The 18,509-nt window shown below is 40.6% G+C and overlaps 1 pseudogene; it reads left to right on the forward strand.

Annotated features, from left to right (window-relative positions):
- The window catches only part of LOC146690043 (rab3 GTPase-activating protein catalytic subunit-like), a 28,665-nt pseudogene extending 18,244 nt beyond the window's left edge, over positions 1-10,421 (forward strand).
- The last annotated feature ends 8,088 nt before the right edge of the window (positions 10,422-18,509 follow it).

The following is an 18,509-nucleotide window of genomic DNA, read 5'->3' on the forward strand; positions in this document are numbered from 1 at the left end:
TGGCTACTTCAGATTTCACCAATCGCATTTTATTTTTAGAACGTAACTCCCGCGATAAACGAGGGAGCGCTGTATACAAATACTGAGAAGTATAAAATTTGAATCCTGTCTCTCTCTGAGGCGCGGGGGGAAAAAATATCGACAAGTCGATCAACATCATCTACAGATACATTCGACATCTCGAGAAATGTAAATCGCCACTGGATTCGTCCATTTGGTTGAAAAACCCGACCGTGAACAAGGAGCGAATATCACACCGGAAACTAAGCGCTATGCCCTGGAAGTAGCATATGCTAAGGCGCACAGGTCTAAGTTATAGGTCTAAGTTTCCCATAATGCACTGGGTGTTTCTTCTTCACTCAACATGTGTTAGTAGACCTCTCTGCATTCAGTCCGTCTGCCCCTCATCTATCGATGGATGTTTGTTAGAGGCTTTGGTTCCCACTGTCGCTCACAGACGGTCACCTAATGTTTCCTGTGTAACTGCAGGGTCTTTGCCTTATAACATAGAAGCAGCTTGAGGTAACTGTTGTTGTGATGCTGTGTGTGTGTAATAAAGCTCCCTTACTGACAGTGGGTCACCACAGCTTGTAGCTCCATGTATTTGATGTGGCACGTTTGCCCTCGCTGACACAACCTTAAAGGGATTTGTGTGTATGAATAAAGTTTATTGTTCATACAGTTCATTGCCGTATGTCTGTGAAAGGCTGAATGAGGGTTGTAGCTCCCTCAGCAGCTGTGGAGCGATGGCTCGTGGTCACCTGATTCAGCCCTGGAGATGTGGTTGGTTAGACACGCTGCTTTAGTTTACACTACAAACCACACTCACCTGTTTACACTCCTTTTGTGTTACAACCACCTTGTTACACTCAAACACCAGATGATGCATCTGAGCCAACTAAGGATTCACTGAGACTGAAGAAGCTCGAGATCATAAGAATTTGAGGCTCAGCTGATACAGTATCATAGGAGAATCCAACCATTGTATGTCAAGAGACTATAGGCAGTGAAAGCTCCATCTGGAGGAGGAACGACGTGGTTCAGAGCGTTGCCTCCTGCAGCTGGTGACATGTTCAGATTTCAGCTCTGTCGGTTAGAAAGTCTGTTTTTGTTTTTCATCTGTGTGTTGCTCTTTCATCCTTTTCTTCTTCCTGTTTCTTGCATCAGGCTGGCTGACTTCACCACTGATGAGGTAACCATGAGCAGTAAGCCTCGTGTCGCTCACAGTTACATTTAACATAGTGCGATAAACACACTCAGTCATTATAAGGTACATCCTCTCTAAAGGTTCACATAACAGACAAACAGGATAATAAAAATGATCTGGTTCTTTGCAGCGTCCTGAGATGAACAACACACGACATTATTACACGTCTCAGTATTTGTTACACTGAACACAAATATAAACACAACACTTTTGTTTCCATGAGCTGAACCGGATCCTGACTGGTTTTGCGACATGTGTGTCATTGTGCTACACATGTACGGCATATTTCAGAGTGGCCTTTTATTGTGGGCAGTCTCAGACACACCTGTGCAATATTCATGCTGTCTAATCAGCACCTTGACATGCCACACCTGTGAGGTGGGATGGATTATCTCAGCTAATGAGAAGTTCTCACTAACACACATTTAGACAGATTTGTGAACAGTGTTTGCGAGCAATGTTCCCTGTAATGTTTCATGTGTCTGAGCGAACACACAAACTCCCTGAGCGTCCCTTGGACCACTGTGAGTAACAGCAGACGTGTGCACTGTGGTCACGCCAGCATCCAAGTTACATGTTTATTAAAATAATCAAATTACAGCATTTACATTTATGTTAGACTACTTTTAATTAACTGCTTTAGCCCACTTACAATGAAAATTAAAACAATCTTCTTCATGACCTGTGCAGCATGTTAACACTAATGGAAGTAAGAATAACTTGAACTTCAATTTTGAAAACACAACTTTCTTTAAATAAAGCTCTGACTTGTATTATGAGTCTGTGGTCTGAGAGAGAGTCTGTAACTCTGTCTGCAAAATACAGTAAATAATGACCAATGTTGGGCAATTAATTATATAGTTACTTCTTCTTCAAAAAAGTAACTGAGTTTTGCAAACAGAGTTTTTTGCAGCTGTTTACCTAAAAATGCAGCCAAGGTGTTTTTTAAATAAACATTTCAAACTATTTACAGAACAATCAGCTGTTCTGCATCAAATCTGATGCCACACAAATTATTTGTGCCGCTCCAAAAATAATTTCTGTCCACTATGAGATGAAGGAGAACAACAGCCTGATACCTGCAGGCCTGACAACAGGAGATGTATCACTGCTGTAACACCTGTAACACTCAGCAGTTGCCTCATTGTTCTGACACACACAACAAAACTATTGACTACACTACACACTAACTACACACTAACTACACAAGATTTGTGCTAAACTTGGCAATCGCATCTCAAACACCGCCGTCACTCCTAAAACTTCCCCCTTCCTAAACAACTAAATGTCATGTTGCCATATCATTTTTTGATTGGTCGACATGGTGCATTTTTCCACCAATAGGAAAGGCTGGTGGGGGTTTGTTTTGGTGTTGTTTTGGCTCACAGGCTTTCGAGCGTTTTCCTTATAAAACGGCGTTTTTACCGTTTCTTCCCGCAGTAAATATAAACAACGACAGTATTCAGGAAGAAAAACAAACATTGCAGATATTTTTATCATAACTCTGGTTTTACGCGGCCGATCAACACAATTTAAAAACTGGTATAAAGTCCACACTTTGTCCGTCAGTTGTTCCGTCTGTCCTGCTCACGTCTCCAATGGTTGTACACGCCACATCAGCCGCTTTGCTAAAACACCGGTGTCGCACATAAGGACGCTGTCATAGCCTGTCAGCCACGTTGGTCAGCTGCGTATATACGAATGTGAATCGCGTGATTGGCTGGACTACGGGATAAGGTGGCCTCGTTCTGATCCCATACGGGAGCAGCCAGTCACTGACTAACACTGCAGAACAGAATTGTTAGTTTTCATTTTAATTTCAATTCAGGTGATTTTTTTTTTTTTTTTGTGCGCAACGCAGATTTTCTGTGCAGAGCCCGTGCCAGCAGTGCACAATTGTGCCAGCAGTGCGCAATTGTGCCAGCAGTGCGCAATTGTGCACGCGCGCAGCTTAGAGGGAACATTGCTTGCGAGTGTCGGGTCTTTTGTGTTTGTAGAAAATGTTTCATATCTTTGAGTTCAGCTCATGGAAAACAGGAGCAAAAACAAAAGTGTTGCGTTTATATTTTTGTTCAGTGTAATGATAAAACATCAGGTTTGACCCAGAATACAGTTTGATCCACATGATGGCGCTGTGAAAAGTGCGCGCTGTACTGGTGGCACCAGTGTCCCCAGCCCACAGACCAGTGCTGCCACTAATCGTCATTAGCAGCATCTAAATGCTGTTTAAAGGTGGACTTCATCTGTCACACAGGAGCAGTTTGGCTTCGCTTTGCTTAAATAATGACCTGGTGTATTTCTGTATACACACCTGCTAAGGATCAGGTGACTTTTATAATAAAAGGTTAATACGTAAAACCTTAAAAATAAAAAGGGCTGTTTTTAGCAGTATTTAGGCTGCAGTCTGTGTATTATGTCCATGATATTCTACATTACAGTAAAAACAGTAATTATATAAAGAACAGATGGATCAGGATCCTGTCTGTTCTTTACTATGATCTCAGCTGATAATGAGGCTTGAAAGAGACATGTTTGAACTTTTGCATTGATCAGACAAATAAGCCTGCATGTTTGCATGAGCTTTACCTTTAACTGTAAAACATGAAGCCTTTATTATTAAAAAAACAAAACCCTTTTGGTGTCATACAGGTAAGAAAGCAGTGAAGCGTTTTTCTCTCTAACAGATGTTTCATCTGTTTTCTCTGCCGTTGCTCTGATGGGACCTGCAGGGTGTTTTTGGTGACGTGGAGGTTTGCACATGTTTCACTTGCTGCCTGTGGTTCATGTTCTAGTCCCACTGTGAAGCACATAGACGTGTCCTGACTTCCTGTCTGTCCCACACTCTGTTGTCTCTGTTTGTTGCTGCCAACAGTACAAGTCATCTTTGCAGATTTTACTGAATTAACAAAAACATGTTTACTGAAAGACTTATTCAGTAAACATGAGGGCTGGGCCATATTATACCGTTCACGGTAATACTGGTATAATGTTAGGCAATGATAGGAAAATGAAATATCGCGATAGAATATGAGTAAAACGCGCATGCGCAGTGCCTTTGTTTTCATACGCACATGGCCGATTGTTGAGTGAAACAGATGAACCAGAATTGGTTTGTAAAAATGGTGCAACTTCAGTGATGTGGAACTGGTTTGGTGTTTGTCCGTCAGATACACGACAAAGCACATTTTTTTGCAGAACATGCAAGCGGCCGTCGTTACTGTCGTATTTGTCGGACTAAGATGCTCTTAAATCTGGGAGTAATCTGGGTCCTAAACTCCATATGGTTCAGGTCAAACAAACACTGCAGCATCACTGAGCGTTAAAAACTGTCTAAATTCTTTCATCTTTAATAAAACGATCAGCATTGCTGCTTTACCAGGTGTAACTATGAAGTTTAACTTCCAGGCATCCATGAAAACAAAAGTTATTACATTTAACGGAGTTAGAAGTTAGCAGGAAGCTAGCGGAAGTTAGCTCGCTAGTTTCGCTAGTTACCTAAGCATGATATAGCATGTTCTGACTGAGAGATTTCTGAAAAAATTCAAACGTACAGCTCTGCTATCACTTCCAACATAAATGAAGACAGGAAACTAAACAGCAGTGACGTTTGTAGGGTTACTGAAGTTGGGCTAGCTGGTATATAATGATGTGCTACGTGATCGCTAGCGACACAGCTATGTTAGCATAACATAAACAGTGAAGCTGGAGGACGAACACTAACACTTTTCCACTTATAAAAGTTAACGTGAAGGTTCCTGATGGTTAGAGACAAATACAATCGCATGGCAGGATGCTGTAAACGGACCAAACTTCAGTCAGGAGAACAACTGAGATAATCCATCCACAGTACGAGGTTAGTCATTAATATACTGCAACAACATGGGAATAGAGCAGCTGCCAGAGAATTCAACATTAATGAATCAATGGTACAGAAGTGGAGGAAGAATGAGTTTAATAAAGTTTGATTTATCTGACTGCTTTGTTTCGCTTAATGTGCGTTATAATCCCGTGCACCGAAAACTACGTACTGCACACTGCAGTTTAATGTTGCAAAGCAGCTCTTTTTAACTTCAGTGGATATTATACATGCTCAGGATATGTCAGCCCATTTCTACTGGAAATGCCTTTTGGTTAAACTTTCAGCAAGGAATTTGCATTTGCACTGTTACATTTTTATAAAGCTTTAATGTACATAAAAACCAGCTTCTTGTTTAAGTGAAAATAAATGGAAGGTTGTCTTTTTGCGCTAGTAATGTTGTGGAGTTGTATTTTGTCTCGCATCAATTATATCGTCAGTTATATCGTTATCGCAAATTTTCAAATATATATCGTGATAAATATTTTTGGCCATATCGCCCTGCTCTAGTAAACATGTTTGTTACACTGAGACTGAAAAAGAGATCCCTGTTTACGCTCATAGAAAACGAGCCTCTGTTTTAATTGAAATCATTTCTAATCACAGACAGGATCAGCAGCGTGCAGCTGCAGTGAGGTGTTAGTAGAGGAGCTGTGTTTGTGAGCTGTAGTCTGGATCAGGTCTCTGTGGGAGACTCGGTTACAGTACTTCTGAATATCCACGTGTCCACCTCACACAGCACATTTCTTCAGAATCAGTTGCTGTTTGCTAACATTTGACCTTTGCCCTTTTAGGCTGCCCTTCTGGCGCCCGTCGATAAGGACTTGGGATCTGACAAGAAGCAAACTGGGGGAAGCAGCAGAGTACCAGACTTCCCTCCTCCAGCAGGCCGGGAGATCTTGTTGCGCACCTGTGTGCCGCGACCAGCAGCGTACTCCAAGGCGCTGCCTCAGCGGCTCTTCTGTGTCCTGATGAGGGAGGAGTTTAGGTTGACCGGAGCCTTTTCCACAGACACGTCCTTCTTTTAAGTCCTGTGAACAATTCACACCTGGGATAAAGATAAGTGAAGGACACAGGATGGAGACTTTCACATGTATGAACGTGGCCATGGAGTAAGATCATAGAAATACATTTCTTCATTTGTTTGCTTTATTTGTAAGAATGGTGCAATATTTCAGCATCTACGGCTCGCCCAAGCTTAAAAGCAGGAAGCAGTATATTACTGGCATTGATTAAGAAGCATTTATGGCTTTGTCTGGAAATATGTGAAACTACATCCTTCTCTGTATTCATAAATCTGCAGCTTCCTGCAGCTGTGATAAAACAGTTTCACACTAAAACCTTCATTTTACCTTCAAAGCTTCTCTTGATGCCTTTTTAAGGAAATGAAATTTGTCGTTAGGATGGAGTTCCCCATCCTGCACTCACCACACGCTAACACAACCTTCTCAACTCTGATATTTAGTAGATTATATTTCAGTTGCAGGGATTGGTCCTGATGGTAAACATGAGAGTCGGTGAGGACTTCATGGGTCGTTTCAGCTGAGCTCCATCCTCCAGCATGTCCTGCTGCTGGATTAACACACAGCTGTTTGTTTGCATCCAACCAGAACCAGACCGTGCAGATCTTATTCCTGTTCATAAGCTGATTGTTCAAACATGAAGCTCTTTGACGTTGTATAAAAACTGAAACGACACTTTACAGCTGACTGTGATGTTTTAAATGGAGCTGGTTCCTCGAGGCGCGTCCGACAGCATGAGGGGAAAATTGGTTTTGTAATATTTTCTTTGTTTTGTTAAGGGTGTATCCATCCCATGATACAGACACATACAGTTTAAACGAAGCACTGAAACTTGCACATATTTATTATAGATGCACTGAAGCTAATCGAGATATTTGCTGTCAATCTGTGGCTGCGATTAAACACTTTACTGGAAACTTTATTAACTAGTAACTTCATCAGTCATGACAGAAGCTAATATTTCTGTGCTAACATCGTTTAAACAGTAACAGCTTTCCTCCAATATAAGCTAACATTTACACCGTAACTTTAAGCTAGCACCATAAAGACGGTAAAACACGTAATAATATCTACAAATGCATCTTAAAGCTGTTATATTAGCACTCTGTGTATTACTAACATAACCACATTAACATTACTGACACTCGCTGACTTTTAATAGTCAGTCTATAAATGCTGTCCGTTTAAATGGTCTTACCTGTACCCACTGCATATCCACCGGGTTCCAGCCAGAGTGGATTCTGGAGTCTTCCACGCTCCTGTTAGTGATCCTCCATCTGGATGGATGAGAACAACCTTCTGAACAATCTAGCAGGAGATGGCCCATATCTATGGGACCGATTTGTGCTAATAACGCCCATTGTATGGACTGATAACAGCCGAAGCGGGTGAATAAAGTCACCCAGTAGCTAGCTGTGCCATTACCCAGCATACATCACTCCCTCCGTAAATGCAATAAACGATACAAAAGTATCGTTCTACCTGTTTTTCAGGTAGTTGTTTACATTATATAATTTATTGTGTTCAGTATACGTCACTACAATGTGATTTGGAAAATGTCTAAATATACCGACAGCAGGCACTTCCGCAGCAATCTCTTCAATCGGAGGACCCTTCACGTCAATTCCCGACGCGAGAGGGGTACCCTGCGCGTCCATAAGTGCAGCAGAGGGAGCCTGACCATGCGTCACACGTTTGACGAGTTGGGAGTGAGAACGTGTTGTATTATCGGATCGTCCATCTCTAGTAAATAGTGCACATTCATACAGTGCAGACCAGCAGCGGCACTGCTCACATATTTTGTGCTCTAAGAAGAAACCAAACCCAGCGAGTGATGTCACAGTGATTGTGTCCATCTTTCATATACAGTCTGTGGATATATCATGGTTTTAATGCCTCTGACAGCTTGTCATGAAATACAATGTGATTAACGTGGTTTTGTTTTAGAGGACTGAGGGACCTCCAGGGTCAAGAGGGTTGCTTTTGATTTTTGTAAAGACTCACACGGTGTGCTCGGGTGCTTGAAAATCTTTTCATCTTCACCAAAGCCCTCTGTTGGTTTGAGCTCAGTCTAAATGTGTTTGTGGTTTTCTGTTTGAACCCTGAAAGAAAAATTCAACTTCCTATTGCCGAGCTAATTTGCTTCATAATGACTCTGCCGGGTCATTATGAAGAAAATTTCATCAGGATCTCAACAGTGGAAACAGGATCAAACAATCAAATGTGTCTGTGCAAACGAGCTGAAACCACACAAAAGGATCCCAGACCGGCCCCGTCTCTCAAAGCGATCAACACGAAAGCTCGTGAAGTTTCATTTGAGGTCACGCAGGTTACATTTTCTTTGAAACTACTGACTATGTGTCAAATTCAGAACTATTGCTGCAATGTGACCCAAATAATACTTTTTATTCTGTATTCAATGAGATTACAGTCGTATCGCTGGGAGATCTGGCTGTTATAATAAGGGAAAAGTTAATGGAGTTATCAGTCGTCGCTGTACTTGAAAGGAGAGATGGCCCAGCCAGATTTATTGTAATAAAATGCGTGGACAGCAACATGAGCCCACAGTTTTATGTCTCTATTGTTTTATAGTTTGGAAAATGATTTGCCAAAGATGAGTGCTTCCAGTTTTCTGCAGACTGCACGACCTGACTGTGGAAGTCTGTTTCTGCCACCCAAATATGAAGTCGATGATAGTTTTGTGTTATTTTCTTCACAAGTTGGAGTCAATAAGTGGAGATAATAACCTGTTAAGTTTTGAATCATGATGAGGATCTCTGTCAGTGCCTGCATAAAAATCTCAACTGTAGCTCAACACAACCAAGTGCAGTACAATGAAAACACTGACCCCGGGTTTAACGAGGACCAGAAGGATCCGGAACAGAGTCAACGACTAACTAAATCTGACGGGTACTTCAATACAAAAACACACGCAGAGTTCATTTTTCATGTGCTGCAGCCTCACAAACAACTGATATCATGGAGATATAAAGTCAGAGCAACTATACGTTACTCTTACTGCGCATTTTTAATTTCTTTTATTATCCCTTTATCATCCAACCAGAGTCAGAGAGGAGTCGACCCCACCCACCACAGGGCGAGAGGCGGGGTACACCCAGGACAGGTCACCACTGAAGTACCATCAAATCAAATGAAAACATCCCTACACAGCAAATTCAAAAGTGTTAAATGTTTTGGTGTTAATAGTCTCCTTGCAAAAGTAGAGTTAATTTTACTCTAAGTAGAGTCACATTCTTTTAATGTAACTCTGAGGTGTAAAATGATAGTAGTTAAAATCGAGTGTTAAAAATGAGTGTTTCTCTGTCAAATCTGGAGGTGTTACAATGGAAACATTAACTCTTGACCTCTTAACTCTGAACTCCTACAGGGGCTATGACACCAATAGAGTAAATTCACTCCGCCCCCAGCACGGCTCCAATCGAAGCTGAAGTGAAGCCGTTTCAGAACATTTTGCTCTACATATTTGAGTTGTTTGCCATGCTTGGTAAGTCATTTTTTCAAAGATTGTTTCAATTATTATTATGAGCTTTTACTTCTGTGGCTCTTTGGAGTTGAGACAAAGCTGTGTGAAAGGCATTAGCCATGTTGCTCGGTGATAGCATAATATTCTGTTTTAGCTAGCTGAAAGGTATTGTCTGCGGGCAAATACCACAGCCTTGAAAAAAAGCTTGCATGTGAATTTTCAGTCAAACGTTTGGTCAAATACACCTAAAACAATGTCTAGAATGTGAAATGTTGGTATAATGGTGCTACTTGAAGCCTGAAAACGATCGCCCATAAAAAAAAAAACGAGCAAACGGCAGTAGCAGGCGTCCTGACTGGATTCTACGTTAGCATAGATCCCTCCAGAGTTTTGTGTACACGGTTTAGGTAAAAATGAAAAAGGTTGAGGTTTTACATTTAGTTCAGTATTACCTGTTGCCTGTGTCTTTGTCTTTTGGGAAAATACTTTACACAAGTAATGGCTCAAAGAGGATTCCTTTTTTTTTTTACTGTGCTGCAATTGTTTACTGGATTATTTGTGCCATTAATTAGTGTCAACTAATTTTTATTCAATCTCCGCACAGGATATGCTTGTGAAGATGGAATATGGGGGAGAGCAGAAGTGCGTTGAAGTTCCACAGAGGGATGAATGAAGGACATGCATATTGTATTGAAGAAATAAGTGATGAGATGCTGTTATTTGCATTTACCATGTCAGACCTTTTGATAAACAAAATTCTAATGAAAGTGAGAACATGTACACTGTTACATCTTTCAGAAAATGTTTTGAAATTGTGGTGCACAGTTCAGAATAAATGTTTTTCAAAAACCATTGCATCTTTTTAGTAAATGTTTATTTCCAAAAGAAATTTCTAGAAGTTCAGAACAGTAAAATTACCGCTTTTTAGATGAATTAGAAGATAACTCTTACGTAGTTAAACTAAAATACTCTTTGAGAGTTAATATATAAACTCTTAACACCAAGTGTTAAATTATCAACTCCAGACAGATTTGGTGTTTAACACTAAATCAGAGTTAACGTACCAACTCTCCAAAAGGAGTTAAATTAACACTCTCTGGTGTGGACCCATATAGACACTTTAATAGTGTTGAAATCAAATCCGACAGTGTTAATTTGGACATGCTGGATTTGCTGTGTACAATAACTCTGCAGTGCTGTTTGAAGGACTTTTACGTTGCTCCATTGCTGCACTTCAAACTTGTCCTCAGAGCAAACATCAAATTCTCTTTCAGACTCTGAGGCTCTGGAAGTCTCCTGCATATTCGCAGAATAAGACGGCGGCACAGAAGCCAACCAAAGTGCTGCTGTGCATGTGGTCAGCACTGACATGGACTTCAGATGTAGAATATTTTCACTCCCTTCCCCAGACAGTCCTAATGTTAAGCTCTTTAAATGCCATCAGACTTTGGCAGGACGGAGTCTGGAGGAGCCTCATGGAAGAGAGGAGCTCCGCCTCTTTGGCTACATCCACACGGGTGTTTTTGAAAACACAGAGTTTCCGTTTTTGTTTCTTTGTTTTTAATCCCGTCCACACGTGCAGTTTGGAAAAATATCTCCGTTGTGGGATTACAATATTACCTTATGCCATGTTAGACCCCTAATTAAAGATTGTGAATTATTATGTAGTTTTAGTTTGCATTATTCTCCTGAATTAGAAGAAGCTGATAACTATTGCATTTATTAAACTGATTTGCATTAGAGTGCTGATTTATTGTGAATGAATGATATTGTTTTATGATGCATTATACTGCTGAGTTATAAGAAATACTGTTCACAGAAAGTCATCGCCTTATTTGTCTGATTAGAAGAGAACAGCCTAACTAAGCCTAACAGGGGACAGGTACTTCTGCCCAACCTGGCAGCCACAAAGTGAACTCATTTAGGTAAAGATAACCACATGCACCTAACCAGCCTGCACCAGCCTGACATTTCTTCCTCCTAAGTAAAAACGAATGGATGGATTGAACTTAAAGTCTCAGCTCAGTTTTCTATTTTGACCACCTACACCCCAAGATACTCTTTTAAAAAGTGTTGTTTTCAGATCCCTTTGAAGTTCATAAAGGGCCTGTTCATTTTCATTCAAATGTTTTATTGCATAAATGTTACTGTTTTCTTTTGATTTATGCTCCCACTACACTGCACCTCTACAAACAACAATGCCACGGACTGTCAGTTGCTTTTACATGCTATAAACATGAGTAGGTTTGATCAGAGTTTCAGTTATCAAAGAAAAGACAAACTGAGCAAAAAGAAGGAAAAAAAGACCAACTTCTTCCCAACTGACAAGAAAAATACTCGTCATGTTTTCATAATAAAGGATCAGGCTCCCCATTTATGACAGCTTGGACCAATAATGTATGTTACATTGATGCTACTGTAGAGACAGTGTCAACATCTCTATTTAAATATAATTAATATACAAAACACAATAAAAGTTATACATGAATTATTCATTATTTTTCACTATTGATAAAATTCATGTATACTAATCAAGGTTATACATGAGTAACGACATTATTAATAATGATTAATAATAATAATTCTAATGCCAACATGATGACTGTTCATAGCTCCTGCTTTGAAATACTGAACTTAAACATTGACCTGATGAAAGATCACAATTCACAGTGGCCCACTGTCAGAATCATTCTGAATATAAACTCATCGAGTTAATCTGAACCTTTCTCAAATGTGCTGTGAATAAATGCTGCTGCAAGCCACTGTGGGAAAGCTGTGTTATTATCATGAAAACATCTGTGACACATTCACAGAGGACGAGGACACAAAGGGACGACACGCAGAGGCTGTGTTAAAGTCAAAAATCCAAATCTTTAGTCCTAAACAGGCAGTGGTTACAAACAGGAAGACGAGCAGTCCATTAAACAGTCTACAGGGTCAAACATACAGAGAATTCAAACAGCTATTAAAAACAAATAACTGGACACTGAAAAACTTCAGTGATGTGTGAGGCACCAAAGGGAAGCAGCTGAGTATATTCAATTAATTATCTTCAAATACAAAGACAGAAACTCCTACAGGCAGCATGCAAACTGAGCAGGATACACAAAGATCAGAGATTACAAAATAAATCAGAAAAGGATTTCAAACTTACTGAGAGCAAGGCCTCTGTTACAAATCTGTCTAATAGAAAAACATGCTGTACAGATACAATACGCTCAGTGTTCATGGTCATTTAAAAACTGGCTCTACCTGAACCACTTCAATATTTTATGAAGTCACTGAGTCGACCATTTCTACAGTTTGTTTCCTTCATTGCAGTTAGAGTGTGGCTGGTAAGGATGAAAACACACACAGAGCGTAAATTGTCTTTGTTAGTAAGAAACGTCAGCAAAGAAAAGACAAAACACACAAACACTCTCATGATATTCATGAATCATTAGAAAGCATCCAAACATTCTGCTCGTGGACTTTTACAGTCTTATTTGCACTCGCTCATCTTCATAATCATCCTGATCAGTACATGACAGGGGAGGCTTTGAGGTAGGCGGGGCTCTCTGCTGATGTCAGCATGAAAGGCAGGACCAGCGTCTGCCACATGTTGGTGAAACATCACAGTACACTGGCGTGGTTTCCTTTCCAGATGTTGGACGTTTGACACTTCAACGTTGAGGCGAACAAGAAGACACAGTTTTGGGTCGGGTTGCTGCAGGGTTTCTAACTGAGCAAAAGCAGAAGCACACAGACCAACAGGGATCAGATGCTGAGTGTTAGAGGAACATCTGTGCTGATCACTGAATGCTGCTGTGGTCTCTTGTTGAAGTTGGCTGGTGGGACAGTCTAATAGTGATATCCTGCCCATCGGAGGAACAGTTTTAAAAACACATGCAATACTTTGTTTGTATTACAGTCAAAGTTTATGTTAATTTTGTCCTTTAAAAGTGTTGCTGTACTATAAAGTCCTATAATTTGAGGCTAAAATGGCTCAGAGAGTCTCTCTCTCAGAGGATCTCCTTTGAAAGTGGAGACGGCTTTGTCCGCTGATCCACGTCACTTTACCTGGATGTTTTCTTTGAAGCTGGATGAAGACTCCTCTCCCTCACTCCTGTTGCAGCTGTGTGGTCCAGTTGGCCTCTGAGGTCACAGTCAACATCTGTAGCAGAAGAGGGGAAATAAAAGTCCAGGTTACCAAAACTGGGAGCTTTTCCAAAATAGAGCGTAACTGGACTTTTTCAGCCTTACAGGCAGATAGTCGTCTGAAGCTGCAGCTTTTTCTTTTTAGCTTTTTCCAATCTCTGCTCTCGGCTTTCTTTGAGAACATGTCTGCTTTCTTGGCATGGGTCTGTCTGCTGTTGGTGAAGAGACTAAATCCACATACTCGCTACTAAGATCTCCTCAAGTAGTCTCAACCAGATTACAGTTTAAGAGTAAATGTCTCCTGAGAGTTTCACCTTGGGGTGATGCTGTCTCGCTAACATGCAATCATGAGCATTAATCTATGAGGTGAAAAAGTAATTTTAAAAGCTCCAGCCACAAGTTTTATTTCATCTGTGTTTTGGTCAGAGTCCCATCAGACCTCCAGAATGGTGTCAGAGTGTTTTCTATCCACGTGATGAGCACAGGCCTCAGGTCCAGACCTCCACGGGCACCATAGCCTCTTTGGAGCTAATAGGTGCAAGAAGGTTTTGTTGGGATAGGAACTGAAGAGGAAACTGATGAGGAAGGCAAGGATCTTCTTCAGCTCCTCCGAGCCGGGACCTCTTTGTGTAGGCCAGCATTGGCCAGGTAGCCCTCCAGCATCGCTGGATGGCCGACAGTGGAAAACCTGGAGGAGGAGGAGAGAAACAGCAGCTTGGAGCATGTCTTTATACTGTTTAGTTTTTAGAGCCACAGACTTTCTTTTAATGTCATTGTTCAGGATCTATGACTGATTATGTATTTATTGTATTCCTCCATGACTGTGTGACAGCAAGTGGAAAAAACCAGCTTCACCTTTGTTGATATGCTTGTAATTTTAATATTGATTAAATTGCCCATGAAATAATAGAAAGCTCATATATGAAAATGTATTTTAAGAAATAAAATGTTAATCTGAGTACAAAGGAGTACACTCATCTTCTGGTAGATGGAGGTGTAGAGAGCGCTGGTGAACATCCAGGCCTCCTCGTAGAACTGATCACTGATTGGATCCAAAACATCGATGGAGGATCTGCGCTGAGGATCGTCCTGATGGACAGAACAGAAGGAGAGTGAGACAAGTGAAGATATACTAAACAACACTGTGACATAAACTGACCCACACACAGTTTGATTCACAGGTGATTGACACATTATTTGATGCCGTCTTTGTAGCCAGAAACCAGCTCTCTCCTCGGCTTCCTCCACTACACGCTTCCCCCACGCCAGTCTCCTCCGTCACTATAAAGGGGAGAGTCATGAGCTCCATCACCCTCACCTGTGCCGTCCAACGTCCCGCCACCAGCCTCCACTGCAGCAGGCCAGAGACCACACCCCTGCCACAATAAGTAAAAGTATATCCTTGCTGTACCCTTAATGCTAAATGTGCTAAATTAACCGCTGCCTTTGCCCCTTTGGGATTATTCTTATGTCACTGGGATGTTGACCTTTGACCTTCACATTAGAGAGATGGGCAGACATAATTAGTGTATGAATTTTAAAGTCACAGGTAATAAAGAGAGTGTAGCAAATGTAGTCAGGTTTATTACTCTGTATCACACATGAGTGCCCGAGGGAGGCGGGGCTGACTGGGGAGACACAGGAAACAGAGAGACAGGGCTGACTCGACATGAAACGATGAAACGTGGGACACGGGAACAGAAACTAAACACAGGCTGAAATGAACACTGAGGGAGGGAGAACTAAGATTACTGAGAGCCTGATAAATAAGAAGAACAAAAACCAAGAAAAACAAGAGTCAAAGAAAACCAAAAACACAAAGCATTGGGCCAGGACCCACTGCTGTGACATTTATATGTGATAAAAACTGCTCAGATGTTGAAATCTTTCTACGTATACTTTAGGTTCAGCTCTCCAGCCTGGCATTTGGTTAAGCATGATTCAAACATTTTATTTTGTTTAACTGGTTTTAATTATAGTTACTTTTTGTGAACATTTGTTGCAGCATTTAAAAATACATCATTTATTTTCAAACTTTTATTTGATTTAGAGCATCATATTTGACCAACGTAAATGTTTTAATTTCATGTAAAATAACTGAAACAGTGAACTAAATATCTGAAATCTTTCCTTCCTTAAAAGTTATAATCCTACTTAAGTTATAGTGCAAACGCTTAAGCAACAAATATACTTAATGCTAATTAATTAATATTTCCCTTTGATGTTGCAACTATGCGGTCACTTCTGTCTTTAAACAAAATAATATTTTCCAGTTACAGAAATCATAAAGTCCAAACTAAAGTGCTACTGTTGCTATATGCATTTTATATAAATCATGGATGATGGTCCTGACATGAAGGAAGAGAAAGTTACAGGTTGCATCCTTTGACTTTGTCTCCGTGCCTTTGGGCGATTTTCAGAAGGACAGATGTTTCTGTTCAATTCTTAAATCAATTTTTTTCAAACGCAAACACTATTTTAAAGCTTCTAGAGAGTAAAATATTAATGATAATTATAATAACAATAATAAAAACAAAAGCTCTCAGATCCATCAAACCAAGCAGCAGAAAGAACAATAACTGAAGAGAAAACTTTAACCTTGTAGACTTCATTATGTTCCAGCTGCTCTACAGACGCTGTGACCTCGAACTTAAGCAGGTCGTAAAGTATGTGCAGCTCAATAACTTCATAATCAGACCCTGTGGTATTTAGGCAGCAGAACAACTAAGAATAACAACTACAAATAATGTTTTTAGATTTCTGTTGTACTGCAAGGTTCTGTACAGGAGAACCAAACCAAGAGCAAATATTACGTCTCATTTACACCTGAGCACGAAGAGCCATCAACATTTAGCAAATTGAATCATCTTTGTTTAGATGCAAGAAGAATCATATAGAAATGAAAAAGTATAAATATAAATCCAGAGCAAAGATATCCTCTAATTCAGCGTAGCACACGTGCAGCTGCTGCGATTCACGTAAGCATTCGGCTCGTCGCTGTTGCAGATTTTTCTCTCGCTGTTCTGGCTCACAGCGCTGCAAACACAAAAATAAATATCCCCAAAGGTGTGAAAGGGAGCTAATTAGTAAGAGTATTGTTATTCTCCGCAGGAGTAGTCCAGCAGTAGAAATCAGTCCAATAACAAGGTGTGTAACATCTAGCAGGGTGACAGAAAAACCCAGGGTAACTTCTAAGGACCTCAACGTCTCTCTCACATTGTGTTTTTTAAACATGCTTCCATTTGTCACTTCAGTCTTTACTCTGAAATACAGGAAGAGAAATCATGGCTGAAACAATTTCTCATGAAACCAGGGGTGTGGTCCAACAGTCAGTTTGGTGAGGAAGGTTCCTAACTGAGAGAAGTGACCCAGAAGTATCTGTGTAGCAGCCACAATGAATCCAGATCATGAGCTTTATTAACTGATCAAAGTCTCTTCTTTCATCTTCTGTATCATTCAGTTTGCATTGGTAATGCCCATTATTGTAATGCTTTTTTAAGATGAGCAAAACTTTATTTCACTTTGGGTTAGCTGGGATAAGTGATGGATGGAGGGAATTTTACTTCAGCCACAGAAATCCTAAACAGGAAGGAGGAGCAGAGTTACAGTGGATCACTATCCAGCAGGGAAACAAGGTTTATTTCAATTTCTTGGCCATGAGTGAGATTTACTGAGTGGGCAAATTAGGGAGACGACACCATCAGATCCCGAGCCCTCCATGTGTTAATCAAGAGACGGCTGCTGTGCTACATCCATAAATAATGAATAAATTAGGAGCTAAAGCTGAAAGGACAGTTTATTTGTACCATCTTCACGTGAACACATTCAAGAACATCACAGATGAAGAAACATTAAAAACTTCCACACTGCATAAAGCAAGAAAAATAGTTTCTCTTTCAGGTGGTTTCAGAAAAACAGAAACATCAAGCATCTCCAAGACTCTCTTTGAAAGAACTAAAAACCTTTGTTATCATGGTCCAATCATGAGTGAACTCCCCGATGAAGCCTTGTGTGCTAAAACATGTCAGAGTTTCAAAGGTTAAACATGAGTTTCCAAAACGTTTTGCTGGAGAACAATGAACTATTTGACTGAGTTTCAATCATTTACAGACGAGCAAAACCAGGACAGAGAAAAAAGGACAAAACTGACTCAGTAAAAAACAGAAAAGAAGATCCCATGTAGATCTGTATTATGTAGAAGTTCAGCCCAGCAACCAGTTCAGTTCAACACAAGTTTAAATGATTCTATCTGAACTCTGTGGAGCCTGATCTCAAGCTTTTTGAGTCTGACACAGAAACCAGAGGATCTTTCTGTGTCTTCAGATTCACTGTGATCCAGTGATGGGAGTGATTTCAGCCCTGAGTGATGGCGCTGATGTTTGCACAGAGCAGACAATGAGGTGAATGTTTGGGCACATTGGTAACAGTGAAACAGTTTATTAGTAACGTGGGATCGTTTGTGTGCAGAGTATGAACTGAGATTCCTGAAGCTCTTGTCACACTGGTCACAGCTGTAGTTTCCTTCCATGTGTCCACGTTCATGACTGTTACGACTACCTGACTGTGAGAAGCTTCTCTCACAGTGTCTGCACTTGTGTGGTTTCTCTCCTGTGTGGACTCGTTTGTGTGATTTAAGGTCCCTTGCAGTGGTGAAGGATGACCCACACTGATCACAGAGGTGCTTTTTAACCCCACTGTGAATCAGTTCATGTTGTTTTAAGTGATGTGATGTGGTGAAGCTTCTCCCACATTCTTTGCAGTATTTCAGTTTGTCTCCAGTGTGTCTATGTTGATGTACTTTTA

The sequence above is a fragment of the Copadichromis virginalis genome, linkage group LG16, assembly GCF_057382275.1.
Source record: "Copadichromis virginalis isolate Kocher_CV1m ecotype Utaka linkage group LG16, C_Virginalis_male_GT1.1, whole genome shotgun sequence".
In the NCBI taxonomy this organism is placed as follows: domain Eukaryota; kingdom Metazoa; phylum Chordata; class Actinopteri; order Cichliformes; family Cichlidae; genus Copadichromis; species Copadichromis virginalis.